This window comes from Tachypleus tridentatus, chromosome 9 (genome assembly GCF_004210375.1).
Source record: "Tachypleus tridentatus isolate NWPU-2018 chromosome 9, ASM421037v1, whole genome shotgun sequence".
Lineage (NCBI taxonomy): Eukaryota > Metazoa > Arthropoda > Merostomata > Xiphosura > Limulidae > Tachypleus > Tachypleus tridentatus.
In genome coordinates this window covers 133,688,467-133,708,734 of record NC_134833.1, presented here as the reverse complement: position 1 = coordinate 133,708,734, position 20,268 = coordinate 133,688,467, and the positions used below count along the sequence as shown (strand labels likewise).

Sequence of the window (20,268 nt, the reverse complement as noted above, 5' to 3'; positions counted from 1 at the left end):
TCAGGTGGTCCATGGTGAAGCTCTGTTGTCGGAACCCACACTAGGTGGGAGGTTGTTTGATTTGAGAAACCAAATAAAAGGAGCACTAACCATTCTCTCCAAGGTCTTACAGAGACAGCTCGACAAAGCAATTGGATGGTAGTTTGAAGAAACCTTGGGATCCTTCCCAGGCTTAGAGAAAGGCAAAACAATAACCTGGCACCAGGTATCAGGAAAAATATTATCTTGCCAGATCCAGTTAAAAACAATCAGAAGAATAGCAAGAGAAGCAGAAGACAGATGGCACAGCATTTTGTAGCATACATCATCAAGTCCAACAGATGTACTGCCAGACTAATGAAAGGCTAGTTTGAGTATAATCATCCCTTTACACTGGTGGAATTCAGAGACAATCAACTCTAATGGAAAGAGGTGATCACTCTTCCAAAGTCTTGATGACTAAAAAGGTGGAGGATGAAGCAGAAATGTGAGATACCCAGCAAAACCTTTCACCTGTAGTATTGGTGATGCTTCAGGGTATCAAATACTTCCTGGCCATCAGAGAGCAAGATCAAAAGGGGGATGGAATTATATTGCTCACTGACCTTTCAAATCTTGTCCCATATGACTTTGGAACTAGTGATAGAAGATATGCTAACTGTAAACTTAATCCAAGAGTCATTCTGGCTTTGATGTCTTATCCACCAAGCATGTGCATGGGGCTGCTGGAAAGTGATGCAGTTCAAGAGTGTGGGATACCTACAAAAAGTATCCCAGGCCTATTTTAGAGCCTTCCATGTTATATGGCAGGCAAAATTCCACCACAGATGAGGATATTGTAGAAAACGCATTGCGGTCTTAGGAATACATTAAGCAGCTGCCTGTATAACATAGTTAGTTACTGCTGCTACACAGTCGTCTATTGATGGCTTACAGATGATGGCAGGATCAAGTTCTGCAAGAGCAGTGAAAGAGAGCGAGTTTGCTTGATTAAGCTTCCATCAGAGCACATGGTATCAACCACAGCCAGCTTCTCTCAAAATTATATGAAAATTGTCACTGTCTCATGTGTTCTTGTCAACCCTCCATGAAAAGTGGAAGAATAGTGAAGGGGAGCAAACTGAGAAGTCAATAGCAGTAAAGGACTGACTAAGTGCATGAAAATAAGCATCAGAACCAGTTCTGAAAATAGGTTGGGATCAGAGAGCATACACTCTACAGAGTGATTCCTCCCATCAATATCAGCACTTCCCCAGAGGGGATTATGTCCTTTAAAGTCCCCCAGGATTAAAAAGGGAAACTGCAATTGTTCAATGAGAGCATCAAGGTCTAACTGATTATATGTTTTTTCAAGAGATAGGTAGAAAGAACAAATAGTGATGATAGAAACCAAGGAAACACAGATGGCTACACCCTCCAAAAATGAGCACATGCTAATCAACCACCAGTGCCTCCCCTCCATGCAATCATCCATCACACAGCCTCTCATTTCTGTACAAAGAAAACTGCTGATAGGTGAGTGTATCAGCAGGTTTCAGAAATTTTTCCTGTAAGGAAAAACATACATGATGGTAGGAAGCAATTAGTGCTTTAATGTCATCCAGATTATAATGTAAACATCAACAGTTCCATTGTATCAAGGTGGCCATTTTTATTTGTGTAGGTGAAATAGGTGGAGAGCCCTTCTGTTTATGACCACGTCTTTTTTCTTTGTCTTTATTCAAAGGAAGTCTGTCATCCTCCATGGATCCTACCCTGGGTTGATTTGGCAGTTTTTTGCTGTTGAAAGAGGATTCCAGCAACTGAGGATGTGAACAAATGATCATTTTGCATCTTGGGGTGGGAGGAGATGTATCTGGAACCAAAGGAAGTGAATCTTGGGGTTTGCTGGAATGAATGTTAGGGACAGAGGTGAGTGATGATATTGATTCATCAACTTTTTTAATCATGGAAGTCAAAAGACTTTTCATTTGGTTTGAGAATGATTCCTTTGGAGACACAGAGAGACCCATCTGCACTCCCACTATAGTAGTGGAATGAAGTGCAGGAGCATACATCCGAGATGAAGTAGTGGACAGCAACTTTTGAGCCTCAGGGTAAGTAATGTTTTGAACCATCTTCAAATGCTGCATCTCTTTTTCTTCCAACTATTTAGATCAAAAACAAAAGTAGGGTGGGTGAAAAATTATTGATGCAATAAGGGTCTGTTTCACACTCATAAGCATCATGGTCCTTGCAATCACAACAAGAACACGTCAAGAAACCATAACATGATGTCTTTGAGTGAATGAACAACTGACACTGGAAACATCTGAGAGAGTTTGAAATGTATGACCATACCTTGCAATTAAGGTAACCTGCCTTGATGGTGGCAAATGGATGTAGTGATGTAAATGTTAAAATGAGGACACTAGTTATCGTAATAATTCCATCTTTGTGAGTGGAGATACACCTCGCTACAGAAACTCCTTGGGTGGAGAAATCAGCAAGAATCTGACTCGGGGATGTTCTTCAAATCCCTCTCAACAATAACTCCTCGTGACAAATTCAAAGTAGCACAAGGCATAACCTCAATAGGTGTATCCCCAATTGCCTTTGAATATAAGAGGAGTTCACTGCATTGAGATGTGGATGTTTCCACCAATATGTCACCAGAGTGAATGTTTTTGGCTGATTCTGGAGAGCCAGAAAGTCCCTCTAGTCCCTTCTGAATGAAATATGGAGACATTTGCCCTAAAACGTTTGTCCGAAAGAAAATGTCGTATAAGAAAATGAGGTAAAGGTATTACAGATGTTGAAGACTGCTGCTCAGAATCTTCAAGATATGATCATTTACCTATGGACTGTTTTTTCACTATTTAAGTTTTTATTTGGAATATCCATAATAAAATAATTTTTTGTTAACCATTGACCCCACTCATCATGGAGCCCAACAAGGAGATCTACAACAATGCCAAACTATGACACTGCAACAATGCCAGGTTTTAGTGAGCACTATACCTAAAACAGCAACATCAGATACAATGTCCACAACACCTGTTGAGAACTTTCAACACTGGTACTTGGTTATCCCTAGCCCAAGGGAACCAGCAAATTGACCCAAGGAGGACCACCCCAATATCACCTGTCTACAGGAATTCAAGGCCAAAGTGGGGCCCTCAACCACCAGGATCCTCTCCTCTCCTTTACAGGTCACCATGTGGGTGGATGTTTAGATCCCACAGGAGGTAAACTGAAAGAGAACCTTCCCTGGGATGTCTCCTCGCCATGTACAGGAATCCACATCTAGAGGTTTGCAGTTAAAAAGTCTGTTGTCTTTTAACTGCTAAACTTAAATGCATCTAATCTACTCTGATAAGTTTTGGGATAAGACAAAATTCCAAAAAACATGATATAGAGACACAATCTAAGGAAAGTTTATTATTATTATTATTATTATGAAGTTATTATTTATTTCATTTTTTAAATATTTCTTTTTGTGGCCTCACTTTTATAAAACAATTATTTTCCATTTGGGGAACACAAATTGTTGCACTCAAAAGTGATAATTACTTTTAAATTTAGTAGCTGGCATTATCCATAGAAGGGTACATCTATTGGATACAATTCAATATACTGAATACCCAGGATACAAGTCGTAAAAGTACTGTGGAAGACAATATATCAAACATAAAATATACACTGACATACAGCAAGAGGAGCATCACTGTAACTCAACATTTCCTTTTCCCCCCCAAAGCATATGTTTAATCAATCAGCAATACTGTACAAACAAACTGTGGCAACAATAACAATTGCTTTAGTAACTTTTTGTTACAGTTTAATGTCCAAGCTTACATTTTAATCAAACTGTTAGTATTACTCTGTTTATTTATTATTAGGAATGATTAATCAACCAATATTTTTGTGTTAAAAAGGACTTATTATTAACACACTGTTAACTAGATTTGTTTTATTTAAATAAATTAGTCCTTTTAATTAGTTCTAATAAGATGATCTTGAAATTCAAGCAAGAACTGAAATATTACATTCCCAAGGAATGTAACTTTGCTTGACGAATTCCATCTTTTTAGTTAGCTTTTCTGACTGGGTATGCATGGTTCATCCGCATTCTTTTACTCACGGCAAAGTGAACTTATTGCATAAATTTAATAAAAACAATTAATGGGAAAATGCAACAATAACAAAGGAAATGTAAGCTTCCTGAAAGCTTTCCTGAGCAAATGTAATTTTATTTCATTATTCCTGTGCAACTTTACTGTACATAGCTATTTGCATATTACACACAGCATCAGATATGTACATTTTTTTTAAAAAGATGTGAAAACATGATTACTATTTTATATAACTATAAATTATGTGAAAGCTTTATTTCATTTATACATATTAATGGTTTTCAATCAAACACAAGCTTCACCTGACAACAATCAATTATTTGAATGTAATTAATTAATGAGCCCAATGACAAAGCAATTACCAAATTCCATGAATCACATAACTGTAGTGAACCTAGGATTGTAAAAATCTTTTACTTTGATATTAATATCAAACATTTTAAAATATGATTGATACTAAATAAAGTATCTTTGACTCATAACAGCACTCCAAGACCAATGCTATACTTTATCCCAATCAAACATTTATGTATCCCAACTATTTACAGAGGAGTACTAGAGATCATTTTGTTTAAGATTCTTCACATTTCTAAATAGATTAAGTGCAACTTCCATGTGTTTAGTCTGTTTTTAATTTGTTGTCCTTGCTACTGCTTACAATTGCCAATCACCACAAGCGAATGAAACACCTACAATTGTTGTGTAACCCTTCTGGAAATAATACATAGTACTGTTCACAGTGCAATACATTTAGGTATGTTACTTTCTCCTACAACAGAGGTTTCCACACTGTCGTTTGCAGAAATGTTTTATAATTATGCCAGAGTGTAGATTCCAAAGCAAAGTCAAAACTTTAAACCTCAATAATAGATACACAGGTAGGAAAAATCTCTCAAACTTTACAAGACTTTTGAGTTAAAATGAAAAATTGTATTCTTTACTTAGAAGTTTATGTGCATTGTAAAATAATGGTCTGTCTGGTTTCTCTACAAAGTAAGAAGGGTATCTGCTGGTGCTTACTTGTAACAAAACCCTAAAAGGTCAGAGTTTAAAAGAAATCCACAGTTAGCTTTGTATTCACAGACCTGGAAAGTATCCAGAATTTGCAGACAAAACTGGTACTTTTATACTTCTATTTCAGAGGTGGAAATTTCATCACTTGTAGCCACTGAGTCTAAAATCCAAAGCCAAATTAATACTGAACCTGATGTGATGCTGAAGTTAACAAACATTACTTAAACTGTTTACCAAAACAGGGGTACTCATTACATTAAAACAAGCAAATAAGAGTGTGTAGTTAATAATATAGTGATGTTCATCCACTTATTTTGTTGTCTGTCAGTTTTCCCCCTTGACAACATAATGATGCTGATGTCATGCTTAAGAACAGAAGTGAAACAGAGGTATTGAGTTTCACAATTATTCCTAAACTTTGTAATACATTATCAACAAAAGATGTCAATTCATTTCTAATAAACAGAAATTAAACTGGTGACCTGTAGTTTCCTAGTTATCTTAATTCATTTTGTATATGGTGCTGGTAACAAAAGTTACCATTAGTAGGTATTCACACCTTGTCCAGTTTGTTTCAGATTTCAAGACAAACTACACAAGGGCTATCTGTACTAGTCCACTAATATAGTTTTAAAAATGATAAACTGGAGGGAGGAAGAAAGCTAGTCAAAAGCACCTACCACCACTTCTTGGGCAACTGTAACTTAACCAATTATGCAATACATCAATAAAAACAGTACATGAATCATAAACAACTTGTAATGCTTAGCACTAGCTCACACCTGTCCTCAGGGAGTACAGTTTTTTGGGTGTTTTTTTTTTTTTAAACAATTAAGGCTCATGCTCACTCCTTAATTAGTTTTAAAAGTTGTAGTATAATAGTTTCAAAATGTAAAACTTTATACATTATCATCCATTTAAAACATTATTATAACCCACCATTCTAAGATACTACAAACCTTTAAAACCACAAGAAATTTTTTTCAGCTTTGATTACACAAATAGTTTCAAGGCCAACATAAAATCAAATCAAAAGAATGTTCTCAATAGTACTTTTGAAATACCTTTTATCATTAATTTTTTACTGATTACATAAACAAAATCTAATTTGAACTTTGATGTATTCACTTTTGGAATCCATAAATTCAGACATTTTCTCAAACTTTGTAGAAAGTAAGATAAAGATACAAGTTTGTGATATGGAAAACTCGTACCCAATTTAATGCAATGACAGGACTTTAATCTGAACATTGAAAAATTTTAAATAAATACTACTCAGTGTTTGGTGTGGAACCAAAAGGAAAACATCATATCTGATCTAGGTATACTCTTTCACTCTCTTATGAAAGACTTCCAAAGAAAAAGTATGGGACACCATGAAGGAATCTCAGAATATGCATAACTGATAAATGGAACTTTGGTCTGTTGAGCAACAAGGGCACAAAAGATCATACGTACTAGGTAGTCTGATCTCATTTAACACTAAGAAGAATATGGAATGGTATCAGAGGTCCATTATTAGAAGAGTCTCAATGACATGGAGAAACAGAAGTATACAGCAACCTTATTTTACTTATGTTAGTCCATGAGTAGACAGTCCAAGACTAACAAATTTATGAAGCAAAAAGCCAATAACAGTCCTACAGAACATATCTCTACAGCATGTACAACTCAAACCTGCTAAGTAACTGGTCAGTCATACATTACTATAAAATGGAGACACAACCAACAGCTGGCAGCATTTGAAAATGTACATCAGTTCTGCAGTAGGAAGGGTCACAATGTAACTGATATCAAGCATGGTCACAAGATGGAGAATGCAGATGTTAAAATATAATACACACACACACATCTGGTCAGGAACCAATTTGTCAGAGTTGGATCCACAGTACATTAGAAACAAGCCCCTGAAAAAGTATGAAAAAAAGGCAAATTTCCAGATACCAAAATGCAAAAATTTAAAATATATAGAAGAAAAACCTGAGTCATAAGTGTAAAAGAAACTGTCAACAAATCCATAAATAAAAACCAGCATATCTATAAAGGACTATTACTAATCACGAAGTGATTTACAAGGATAGATGTGAAGAGGGTGCTGGTTACAATGAGAATGGTGTTAGGGTCCTATTGGTGGAGAGCTGCTGCACTATCATTTTTCTATGGCTATGCAGGAAGAGGAGGTGGAAGGCTAGTGGAATGTATTAAAAATTTTTGCTGACAAAAGAACAGCTATTTTACAAGAGGTGAGACACTATATTGAAAATATTATTCATACTCTTGTAAATAATCATAATTGCCCAGAAAAAATTAAGTGCAAGTTTGTAATAAAAACATTTCATAACCATGGTTCCTATACATGTACAATTAAAAAAAATTCTGATTAAGTGCTTTACATTTTTACATTTCATCAAAATGTAAATCAAGTGATAATAGTCTGTTTTTCTAGTCTTTACATTGTAATAAACTTGTGTATCATACAACAAGCCAGACACATTAAGCCCATATTTTGATTAAAAACTATACATGCTTTTATCAACAAATATGAAAAACATTACTAAATTTGTTTATGTTTGGGTCAGAGGATCTTGAAAGTTCATAAACACACAAATGTGTAACAAAAATCTCATTTCCTTCTTGATAAATGGAGAAATTTCAGTTACCCACAGATAATTAAGAAAATGGTATAGGGAGGATCCATGAAACTATAACCATCAAGTCTCATTTCAGCTGTTAAAGCACTGAAATCAAATGTTAAAAATAATCTAAGAATGCTTGAAAAATTAGCACTTAAAAACTGTTTCTCAGCAAAATTTTAGGAACATCTCTAACTTTCCAACTGGTTTTAATTTAGGATTTACACTACGTTGGACAAAATTATCACAAATAACAGATTTTAATTTCCAGCAAGCCTTTAATTAAATGCTTCACAACAGTTATAAAATGAAAATACTGTTTGGCATTATAAAGCTTGGTGATAAATGGACATTTTTGTCCAGTAAGGAGAATGAAAGTAACGAGGGGTCTTGAAAGTGCATTCTGGAAATAATGTTAATTATTTGTCTTGAACTGTAATACTGAGATTTGCACAGTTATGGATTTTAAGTATGAAAATTTGGAAATGAATAATTTTCCTATGACAGCAGCATAACATTATAAAAACATATGTGCAACTCTGCAAACTTTATTTAGAGCAGTTTACAAGGAAAAATATAAAAAATACTTTGAACTTTAATCTTTATGCAGTTCAAATGAGAGTTGTCTATAAACAAAACTTTTATACATTTAATTTCTTTCTTTTTGTTCATCTCAAGATAGAGGTTTCACATTTATCCAGAAGCACGTTTATAAGTGAAGTATGCTTCACTTAATCTTATCTACAAATTTGCTTCTTATATGACATTTACTTTACACCCTGACAACCACTTTCAAGAAAACTGTACTAAGATTTTCTTTGATACAACATCAAATGAGTTAGAACTAATAACTCTTAGCCTCCAAGTGAGATAAAACAAATGGCTAAATGTTACTGGAGAGAAAATATTCTTGTCCAAATTATTGCAAACACCTGAGTAAGTAGAAATGTATTCTAATACAAAATTTAGAAAACCTAATAAGCCATGAACCTGAAATTTATGTATAAATAGTTTCTTTTGACTATGTTTTTGAAAAACATTTATGTTTATTCCGTCTAAACGTCTAAATGTTAAACGTCTATTCCGTATGTTTTAAAACTACAAATATTCTTATACGAGAAGACAGATGATTATTTAGGATTAGTAAGTATGGTAAAAGTCAGGAGTTCTTAAAATGAAAAATTATTCAGATAACAGAAGAGCTTTTTTTCTTTGCATATTAGTAAATCTGTTATTACTCAACACAATTACAAAAGTTGCTTAGTTACTAAAAACTAATCACATTTATAAGTGAGACTGAGCTTGACCCTAAAATACAAGTGCAAATTATGTTTCTACCAGTCAACACCTACTGTTCATCAGTGCTTTATGCTGTTTTGCAGCTATGTAATTGCTTCAAAAACAAAAAGGTAAGAAATATGTTACCAAGGAAAATAGAACTTAGATCTAACTAAATACATACAATTTTTTTTTTCTTTTTAAATAAATAATATAAACAAGATCCAGTTTTAATCCTTCACATTTTTAATAGTTATTTTCTTTGTATGTTACAGCTCATACGAACAAACGAGAATGTCTATAGTAGGACACATACACAATTATAGTTTTATTTTGAAAATAAATAAAGGCTACATTTGTTTTACATAGTAACAAAAATTTGAAACTTCGGAAAATTCACAACTTAAAATATCATTAAAATACTAAACCGAATTTTATAATACTTTTGAAACAAACTATTTATTATGTAGAAAGTGTGCAACCAAATTCATTGTAGTTAAGTACCTTAAGGGTGAGAAGAATACATAGGTCACAAATTAACTTTGCCAGGCCAGTGGCAGTTGGAATAATCTAAATTATTAACAATTGGAAATGCTAGTTTGTTTGTTTGTTTTTTAATGTCATAACAGTAACTGATTAATTTAAGTAACCTTAAATTAATCAAAAATAATAAGAAGAAATGTTTTGTTTTATACTTTGGGCAAAGCTACACAAGATCTATCTGCACTAGCCATCCCTAATTTAGCAGTATAAGACAAGAGGGAAGTTAGCTAGACATCACCATCCACTACCAACTCTTGGGCTACTCTTTTACCAATGAATAGTGGGACTGACCATCACATAACACCCTCATGGCTGAAAAAGCAAGCATGTTTGGTGTGATAGGTACTCAAACCTGTAACCCTCAGATTATGAGTTAAGCACCTTCACCACCTGGCCATAATAAGAAATCATAATAAAGATATCTTAACTTCTGTACTTGGCATAATTAAAAACAGTAATAACTGGAAAACACTAACTTCAGTTAATTACTTTATGTGATACTAATTAATTAATCTAGACCAGTTATTATTAACAACCCAATTTTCTTTTAATTTTACTTTTCCATCCAATTATATGAAAATGTAATTTACTAAATAAAACTCTCATCAGATTTTAATTGAACTGTTTAACCAAAGTATACAACATTTACCAAGTAGCTCTCAACAAAGCCGCATGTTTTCTTATAGTAAAACCACATTGGGCTATCTGCTGAGTGTACCAAGGAAAAACAAAACAAAGTTTAGCATTGTAAATCTGTACACTTACCACTGTACGAGTGGGGGACAGGAAATTGTTAAAAAATGTGTTAATTTTGTAACATAGATAAAAAAAAATCCCTCACAAAATTATTGTGGGTACAAAATGATCACAATATACTAGTTTGAAGTTTACTTTTATAAACTATTTTTGACAACAGGTTCTAAAACCTTCCTAACAAGTGTTAATAATGCATCAGAACTAAATTCTCTCTTAATCTTGTTTTAACTTAAACAAACATATTTCCACAACTCTACATCTAATACAAAGGTAATACTCTAAAGAATATGTCTGCTTCTGTACTTCCAAATAGTGTTAATGTACAATAAAAAGATTGGATATTGTGTTATTATTCCACCCAAACACTTCTTTCAAGCAGTTTTTTAATATCCAAATCTCTTACCAATTTTAGAAACTTGTATTACTTTTCTGCTTCTCAAGTTTCATGCTTTGTGAAAGACATCCATTTTTATTACCCTTTCTTCACATATCAAATCTTTTTAATACAAACACCATTATCATATATCTTTTATACATTGTTAACAATATATTTCTTGTAATAAGGATATCAGAAAATGCTACTATCACTCTAATGGTATTTTACCATAAAGCTATACAACTTCACAAGGTTAAACTATTTTTATTATTTCTGAATTAAACCTTTCCTTAAAAATTCAGACTACCATTAGATTATAGTATATATTTCACCACAGGTTTATTCTAATATTTTGTCTTTTTTTAAGTAAAAAATATTAATTAAAATAGAATAATACTTTAAATATTTTAGTTTCCATAACAATATACAACGAAAAAACAAAAAAAAAACAAAAAACACTAATAACCTAACAATAATATTTAATAAGTGAATTTTATATAACTACTGGTATCAGTGGTATTAATGCAAGTTAGAACCAGAAAGTATTATTATAGTGCTTACTAAGCAGTGGGTTGCCAGACTGAATTTTAATTGTTTAAATAAACAAATATATAATTATAGTAAAAAAAAGAATAACCTGATTTTAGTAATAAAAACACAACTTTTTTAGATATATTTATTACATTCGAAAAGATATTCAAATTTGGATACACCGGTACATTATGAATTATCATAGACTGTACAATTTGGGCTACGCCTAAATCTTAATCATAGCACCGTCAACAGGCCTAACGCCAGTTGGTAAGCCTAGTCAGAAATCTAACTTGCACTACCTTTCAATTTCTAGACTGTCACCGTGGACAACGAGAACCGCGTAGACATCGATAATAATTTAAAATTCTTGAAGTTACATACACAGGTTTAAAAATAGGTTTTCTGTTTTCAAGTTTATACATACATCAAATGTAACTTTCCTATTTATTTGAATTGATTCACATAAAGCTCTTCATACCTGTTCAAAACTTAAAAAGTTTCAGGTTGCTCTTGTATAAACAATTCATCGGACACCCCTGTATTCAGGACTCGTACCTCACTTTCGCACGAAACCAAGTTGTCTTATACTGCTTTGTAGCCTGTAAGCTGTACTATTCACCTTACGCACCACCAAAATTTGTGGAATAATGAACGTCTAAACCAGCCAAAGTGTAAACTAGGGATCCTGATTGGCCATAACAATAAACACACACATACATAAATAAATATATTATATTTAAAAATAATTATAATAACGATTGATAATCCAGGAAAAATAATTAAAACATTATTAAAATTATTAAAACATTAAAAAATAAATTAAAACATAAACTATTACCATCTAATTTCATTTGTAAAAGTGATGATTATTATTGTGTTCTACCACAATTAGTACATTAACATAACTTTAACACTTTTCTACTCTTTCACTTGAGATATGTTGTAGCATGGACGCATGCGTGTGGACTTAAAACGCTAAAAACCGAGTTTCAGTACATGTGGTAGGCAGAGCGCAGATAGCCCATTGCGTAGCTTTTTACTTAATTACAAGCAACAACAACCAATTATTTCTATGTATCCTTTAGTTAATTTTACTTAGTTCTACTGTTTAGTAACTAGGACACTCGACTTACAATTTCGAATTCCACCATTATACATGCTTTCACTTTCAGCCGTAAGTCCGTTGGAATGTACAGTAAACCCAATTTTTCGTTAGTATTTTTTTTCCTTTTTTTAATTTCGCGCAAGGCTAAACGAAGGCTATCTGCGCTAGCCGTCCCTAATTTTGCAGTGTAAAACTAGAGGGAAGGCAGCTAGTCATCACCACCCACCGCCAACTCTTGGGACACTCTTTTGCCAATGAATAGTGGGATTGATTGTCACATTATAACGCCCCCACGGCTGGGAGGGTGAGCATGTTTAGTGAGACGGGAATTTGAACCCGCGACCCTCGGATTACGAGTCGAACGCCTTAACACATCTGGCTATGCTGGGCCTTGTCGTTAATAAAAGAGTAGCCTAAGAGTTGGCAGTGGGTAGTTTTGACTATTTGTCTTTTCTCCACTCTACCATTTCTAATTTAGGGACGGCTAGCGCATATAGCTTTGTGAAAAATTCGATAAATAAGCCAACAATTCATTTTTGTCCCTTGTAATAAATAAATATAAGATATATTGTCTACTATACTTTGTGCTGCTATTCTGAACTTATTTCACTGTTTATGCTTATAGTAATGCATCGTATTTTGATAAGCCCTTTCGGAAATGTTGGAAGTCACCTTCATTAGTCATAGGTAAATCAATGTACAATAACCCGAACAGTTTTGTTTGTTTGTTTGTTTTGGAATTTCGCACAAAGCTACTCGAGGGCTATCTGTGCTAGCCGTCCCTAATTTAGCAGTGTAAGACTAGAGGGAAGGCAGCTAGTCATCACCACCCACCGCCAACTCTTGGGCTACTCTTTTACCAACGAATAGTGGGATTGACCGTCACATTATAATGCCCCCACGGCTGGGAGGGAGAGCATGTTTGGCGCAATGTGGGCGCGAACCCGCAACCCTCGGATTACGAGTCGCACGCCTTACGCGCTAGGCCATGCCAGGCCCCAACCCGAACAGAAACAACAGAATGCGTCTTTATGATATCTATTTTTATTTACTTTTTTCAGACTTATTTCCATAATAAACAACTATATCTTTATTTAGATGTTTTTTTTAATGCAAACACTTAAAGGGCGATTTGTTTTTGCTCCACTGCAATTTTTAGGTATAATATTTTTTTATTTTGCAAAAAATAGATATTTTGAGTAGTACCCAACATTATTTTATCATATTCAAGATGCGTCCTTCAAAGAGCCTACAAAATTGATTGAATATTGTTTATTTGTTTGTTTAGAATTAAGCACTAAGCTACACAATGGGCCATTTGTTCTCTGCCCACCCCGAGTACCAAAAATCTGTTTCTAGCCGTATGAGTCCACAGAAATACGTCCTCCGATGGTACAATGGCGAGTCTATGGATTTAAAACGCTAAAGTCAGGGTTTCGATTACCTTTGGTGGACTCAACAGATAGCCTGATGTGGCTTTGCTATAAGAAAACACACACCGCAGAAATACTGCTGTGCCACTAGGAGGAGGAGGAAGGGGGTGGTTAATAGAATCTCATCAGTACTGTGAATATATATGTATTAGGATGTATTTGATTTTATGCAGCCTTTAACTTTACAATATTATGTACATTTGCATCAAGACTTCTTGAACCCCCGTGTTTTTGTAACATCATGAATATACCACCAATTGAGGAACATGAACTGAATTCAGGGCTATGTGCCCTTTGTCTACTGTGGGGAAATTTTATAGTGACAAATGTATGAGGCCCAGCATGGCCAGGTGTTTAGTCTTATACTCTAGGCTTACACAGCTAAATTAGGGACGGCTAGCGCAGATAGTCCTAGTGTACCTTTGCGTGAAAATTTTAAAAAAATCAAATCAAACAGACAAGTGTATGTATTTTTGTTTCGGTACCTATTGAATATATACTAATGTTTTAACGAAATTTTAATTTGTATAAGTTTTGATTCTGCAGGCATATTGTGTTTTTATATTTAATTTATTCTAAGTAAATATAAAGAATTCATTGGTCGAACTAATCGTTCATTCAGTGTGAATAACTTTGTAAGAATGGCTAATCCATTTAAAAACTGCATTATTTAAAGTAACTTCTAAGAGTCTGAGACAAGTGGATATAACCACTAAGAGAAAGCTTCTCAAAACTTAAAGAATTTTCGAAGGGTTCCCCAATAATTAATTTGAGTAGAAAGTTTGTTTTCTTAAGTAAATCAGCTCCGATACCTGATGGATCCTGAATAGAATAGTGATACAAGACATTTGGATACAAAATAATAGTAGATATACTGCTGAGGAATAACCACCACTGTTAGCTCATACAAAGGTCAGTCTAGGTGCCATGCAATTGTTTGACGACAGTGAGGCATCTTTATGAGATATTGAAGTGACACAACACTTACCACCGCCCAGCAAGAAAAACAATACCACATTTAACAAGAGGAATAGATCTTTCTAATTGAAAGACTATCAGTTAAAAGCATGAAGTCACTTTACACAAGTTTTACACTGATAAATGAGAAGAAAAACGAATTAGTGCGCACATAGAGTTTTGTATATCAAATCCAAGGCATTGAATTTTATAGAATCAGGATATATATCTTTAAATAAGTAAGTATGTATTTCAGATATTAATCTGATATATAAAAATTGGTATCGGCAAATATCTACAAGAATCTATTTAGACCTAATTATGATTGAAAGTGTAGAATATCTCCTGGGAACCCTCTAGCCAGTTTATTCAGATCTACCACAACTTATGTTCCATAACAATAAAGTCAAGAGTCATGCAATACTTTAATCACTGAGCAAGACAAATAAGAAGTAGCAACTCACATTTTCTTGTCCAACCCCAAGTAAGATACGGGAACCGTCAATACTTAAACATTTAAAGAGAAGCATAATTTTGATCAATTATATGCTTATATAGAGGCTAATTTTTTGGTAAACTCTCCTATGGGCCAGTCAGTGTCATGTTTAATGTCGAATAGATTCTTCCTTTTGCATGCTCTCAAAGTAATACAAAATAACTTGTACATTTCTCTACCTATAACTAATCAATATAGATTATATTGAGAATATTACACTGAGTAGTTTGAAGTGTTAGAAATGCCTCTAGAGCCAACAAAGAAACATGCATGAATTCAGCACAGTCAGAGGACCATAAGTGAAGAGAAAATTCATTAAGCAAAAAAAAAGACACAGGGAAGAGTGATCTAAAGATACTTCAACTCAGAAACGGAAGAGGATCACCAGAAAGACCACTAAAGGCCTCCTAGTAAGTCGCCAGCCTATCATACCTTACCTTTTGTGGTAGCATATATTAATATTTATGTAGTTTCAGCATACGTAGAAATAACCCTAAAGTGAACTAAAGGCTTCAAAGACAAAAGACGAAGAAGACAGTAAATATAGTGTTATCACTTTTATTAACGGAACATTGAAGTTGTCATTATATTCCTGGATTTTGATGTCTGCTTGACCTTTCCTTGATAAAGTATTTATATATCAACGAATAAAAATCCTTCTTTTGACCAATGTGGGGGATTCCATTAAAAATAAACTACAAATGGGGATCAAATTATGAGATAGGACTAATTAGAAAATACAGTGTACTAGTAAATATTTAATAAGTATTGGGGATCCTTTGATATAGAAGGTAGGAATAGCTTGTGAATTTGGTTTGATCTATACTTTATAGTATAGTAAAAAGGTCCAGTAAAAAAGTGAGATGAGTTGCTTTCTGAGCAGGATTGTAATTAATTAATTCCAATTGAAATATTTTAAAACCCAATTGAAGTGAGATCTTGGACCTCAGAGTTTATCAAAAGTTTGTTTGTGCAACAAGTTATATAATGTGTAGTTCAATAGTTATGAATTGTTGATTGTCATTACCAGTTCTAACGGCCAGGAAGAAGGTAGACCAAGCTTCTGTGTTGATTTTAGACTGATGAAATTGGTGAATTTTGTTACTAACTGAATATCTTGAGGCACTGAAAGGTGAACATTTGCTCAACGTATTAGATGCAGCAAGTCAAATTTGATGGTGAAAACTGTTCTAACCAAATTTCACATGATTTTGTTCAGCGTGTATTATGTGTCTGCAACTTTCAAGTGGTTGATGGTACTGCAGGCTGGATCATATCTTTGTAAAAGTGTGGCTTTGTTGTACATCATAAATCAGACCTTTATCACAGAAACGCACATAATGAGAGGAGTGAAAGCCAATGCACCATCAGTAGTGGATAACTATAAAGTAAACAATAATTCAAGAGTGTCAGAAATAATAACTGAAAGAAACAGATGTGCCTTGAGCAATGCCTGCAATGTAAAAAGTAAAGCACATCCATCACGGATAGAGGAACATAGCGCCAAAGTGTGTAACATGTGACACAAATAGTTATACCAAGAAAGTTTCTGGAATAACTATTTGTGTTGCAGTTGCTGGGATTTGTTTTGGGGTTTGCTTGTTTGAAAGTCCAGCATGTTATCTCCCTCATTTAGGATTTTCTCTATTAAGATTTGGATTAATTACTACTTGATCAGTTTAACAAATGGTACCCAAACTATGAAACCATCACCATTCTGAGGGAGAACCATGGCTTTGATGCAAAGTTAGCCTTTCTATTCTTTGGCCCTAATTGAATATTACCAGATTTGGTTGAAACAAATTACCTTCTAGAATAGAACAGAGTGTGATTTTTGAATCCTTACATATATCATCTTTATCATCTTATTTTAGTTATACTTACAGTAAGATTATTTTTTGATGTATTTGATGTTACGGATCTGTAGTATTTCGAGGATTTCCAAAAACGGAAAAAGTATAGGCCCGCAAAAACAGGTAGTTTACGGATGTCATACATAGATGTGTTTTTTATGAACGTGATGGCTGGGCCAAAATTACCGAAACGTAATATACCAATTGACATAAGGTGATGATTTTTAATTTAAATCTTGACAGCTTACAAAAAACAACAAAGCAATATTGTACAATGTAGGGCAAACTAGTGTGTGTTTAAATGTGTGCATAAAAACTAAAAAGATGTGTCACTAGCATAAATACCAAATATTTTAATGAACAATAGGCTCTTGTTGGTAAGGTTTTCCCCTCCTCCATAACTTTGGCTAGCATATGAAATTTAAAGAATCGCAAATAGAGAAAGTCTCTGATTCAAAATGTAATACAGTAAGTCAGTTCTTGGCTCAAGTTTTTGATACAATAAAACGGTGACTGGTGTCTCATAAATTAGTTGTTCAATAGGCAGCAAAGATAATGGGAGAGTTCACTCACAACAACTTTTTATTATAAAGCACATTGTTATTTCTGTAAAAGTTTACTTTTTTAATTATTAAGTATAAACTTATACTGCTGTTTGTGCTGTGCTTATAAGTGGTTTTGAAACCCTTATAATTCTAGAGACTTATCACTGAGATATTATGAACTTCTGTAAAAAAAATAGGAAAAAAGGCACCTAGTCTCTACTCGGCCCAATTAGCTCTTTCAGAAAGTTAAAGTTAGAAACGTTCTTAATCAATACTATACTCCAATTTTAGGTTTGGTTTGTTTGTTTTGAATTTCGCGCAAAACTACACAAGGACTATTTGCGTTAGCCGTACCTAGTTTAGCGGTGTAAGACTACAGGAAAGGCAACTAGTCATCACCACTCACTGCCAACTGTTGGGCTACTCTTTTTACCAAAGAATAGAGGGATTGACCTTCACATTATAACGCCCCGACGACTCAAAGGGCAAGCATGTTTGGTGCGACGGGGATTCGAATCCGCGACCCTAGGATAACGAGTCGAGTGCCTTAACAAATTTTAGGAATTGTTTGTTTTTCGAATTTCGCACAAAGATAGCCGAGGACCATTTGCACTAGTCATTTGTAATTTAAAAGTGATAGATTAAAGAAAAGATTGCTCATCAACACCATCACCAAATCTTGGGTTATTCTTTTGCTAACAAAAGTGAGATTGACCATTACATTATAATTTCCTCATATCTAAAAGGTCGAGCAAATTCGATGATGGGATTTGAACTTGCGATTAATAGATTGCGAGTCGAGTATCATTACCATCAGGCTATTTTTAAATATCACAAGCAATAAAATATTATTTTGTAAGTATGAAATGATATAGTGATGGATGTGCTTAAATATAATGTAATAAATAATGTATGGACGATTCAGCTGTACAGAGATTGTACCTAAATGACTTTTAATATTAAAATTTAAAGTTACACTGCAAAATGCACCAGTGCAAAATTGTCACAAGGTCTGTCAATTCGACAGACCTCGTGGTGATAACCTGTAGTGGGCTGTAATAATAAAGGCTCAACTTGACTTTCCTTGTGTACGGAAGTCCAAGGGTTTTAGTTACATTACATTGGTGACTACCTTGACACGATCATGATATTATAATAAACAGCTGCATACAAACAAACAGAAGTATGTATATTCCAACTGCAATAATATTAAAGTCATGTATACATTTTATAGTGTAACATTAAATTTTCATATTCAAAGTTATGAAAGAATAATTTATCTATAGCTTTTTCGTCTCTACATTGTTGTTTGCATTCTTTTTGGAATTGCCTTCCCTACATTATTTCACATTTACAAAATGTTTTTTTATTATTTCTTTTATAACATTTTTGTCTTCTGACTGGAAGTCAGTGTATTATATGAATGTGTGTCATAAAATTTTATGTCACGCGTATTGGTTCTTTTACTCCTTCATTTCGTACGTAATATAGGGGTTGGCTACGTAAAGACACTGATTGTATAGTATACAAAGAATAGAGTATTGTACATGTTGCAGTTATTTTATGTTCATCTATTATTGGCTGATAAATCTTGTTTCACCCTCTACAAAAGATTTTTAAAGTAATACCGAATTTCTGTAAAAAAAACAACAACAACTAACTTCTGGGGTAATGATAGCATCGTTTACACTAGAATTATAATTTTTGTAAAATTATACTAGTTATTACTACTAAACGATGATATTGTGCACTGCCAAAAAAAATACACAGAATGGATTTAGGTTTAACTTAACGCTAATGACAAAACAGTTGCAGTGTTATCTCGATTAAAAAATAAAAAGAAAGATTACACTTTGGTGGGTTGGCCACTTCCTAGTTTGGTATCTTAGCGGTGGTTTTTGCTTTGTTTTGGAGTTTGTTTGTTTCTTTAAAAAATGAAAGTAAGTGGCAGACATAATCATTAAAGTAAAACTCTCTGGCATTATTGATTTTTTTAGTGTCTATTGAGTATCTTGGCCATCCGTATATGTAGAGTCTACCGACTCTATGACAGTAAAACAAAAAATAAATTTAGCAAACTTAATTTTGAATTAATTAAAAGAAGTGGAAAACATGTCGAGCAGCCCAGTACTACAGAACTTTCGAGATTGTATCAGGAGGACACAATTACTATGGAAATGAAACGATCTACAATCAGGGAAATAGTTCTCTTTCTTCTCAGAACACAACCACTATTATAACTTAGCTTGAAAATTTTATTTCTTCTGATGTTAAACATGTACTAGAATCGCATGAGAATAAAGGTGTTAATGAAGTTGAAATACGCTTACCTGGCTACGCTTTGCATCTGAGTATAGGATAGAAAAATATAACATGGTAAACTTAAATATTGTTTTCGAAGCTCAATTACACTGACAACTCGATGCAAATTTATATTTTCCCCTAAATCTATATTTTTCAGTTATTTTGTTTAAAAGGCTAAGACACATCTTAAGTACAACCGTAAGTTTAAATTTAATTATTTCTAAAGGGAAGATGGGAGAAAGTTAATTCTCTTTGCTAATTTATCGTCAATAATGACATTATTGAATTAGCTCATCAATTTGTTTTAAGGTTCTGACTTTTGTATACAATATGAAATATACAACAAA

General features: G+C 33.6%; 1 protein-coding gene across 2 annotated transcripts in view; it reads right to left on the bottom strand.

Annotated features, from left to right (window-relative positions):
* Positions 1 to 11,924, bottom strand: part of LOC143226422 (uncharacterized) — a 125,934-nt gene extending 114,010 nt beyond the window's left edge. The window contains exon 1 of one of the 2 annotated variants that reach the window (XM_076457360.1): positions 11,707 to 11,924. The gene's annotated coding sequence lies outside the window, so the exon portion shown is untranslated. Of the gene's footprint in view, positions 1 to 11,527; positions 11,630 to 11,706 lie in introns of those variants that run through there. The other variant, XM_076457361.1, reaches the window with a different exon arrangement.
* Between the last annotated feature and the right edge of the window lie 8,344 nt (positions 11,925 to 20,268).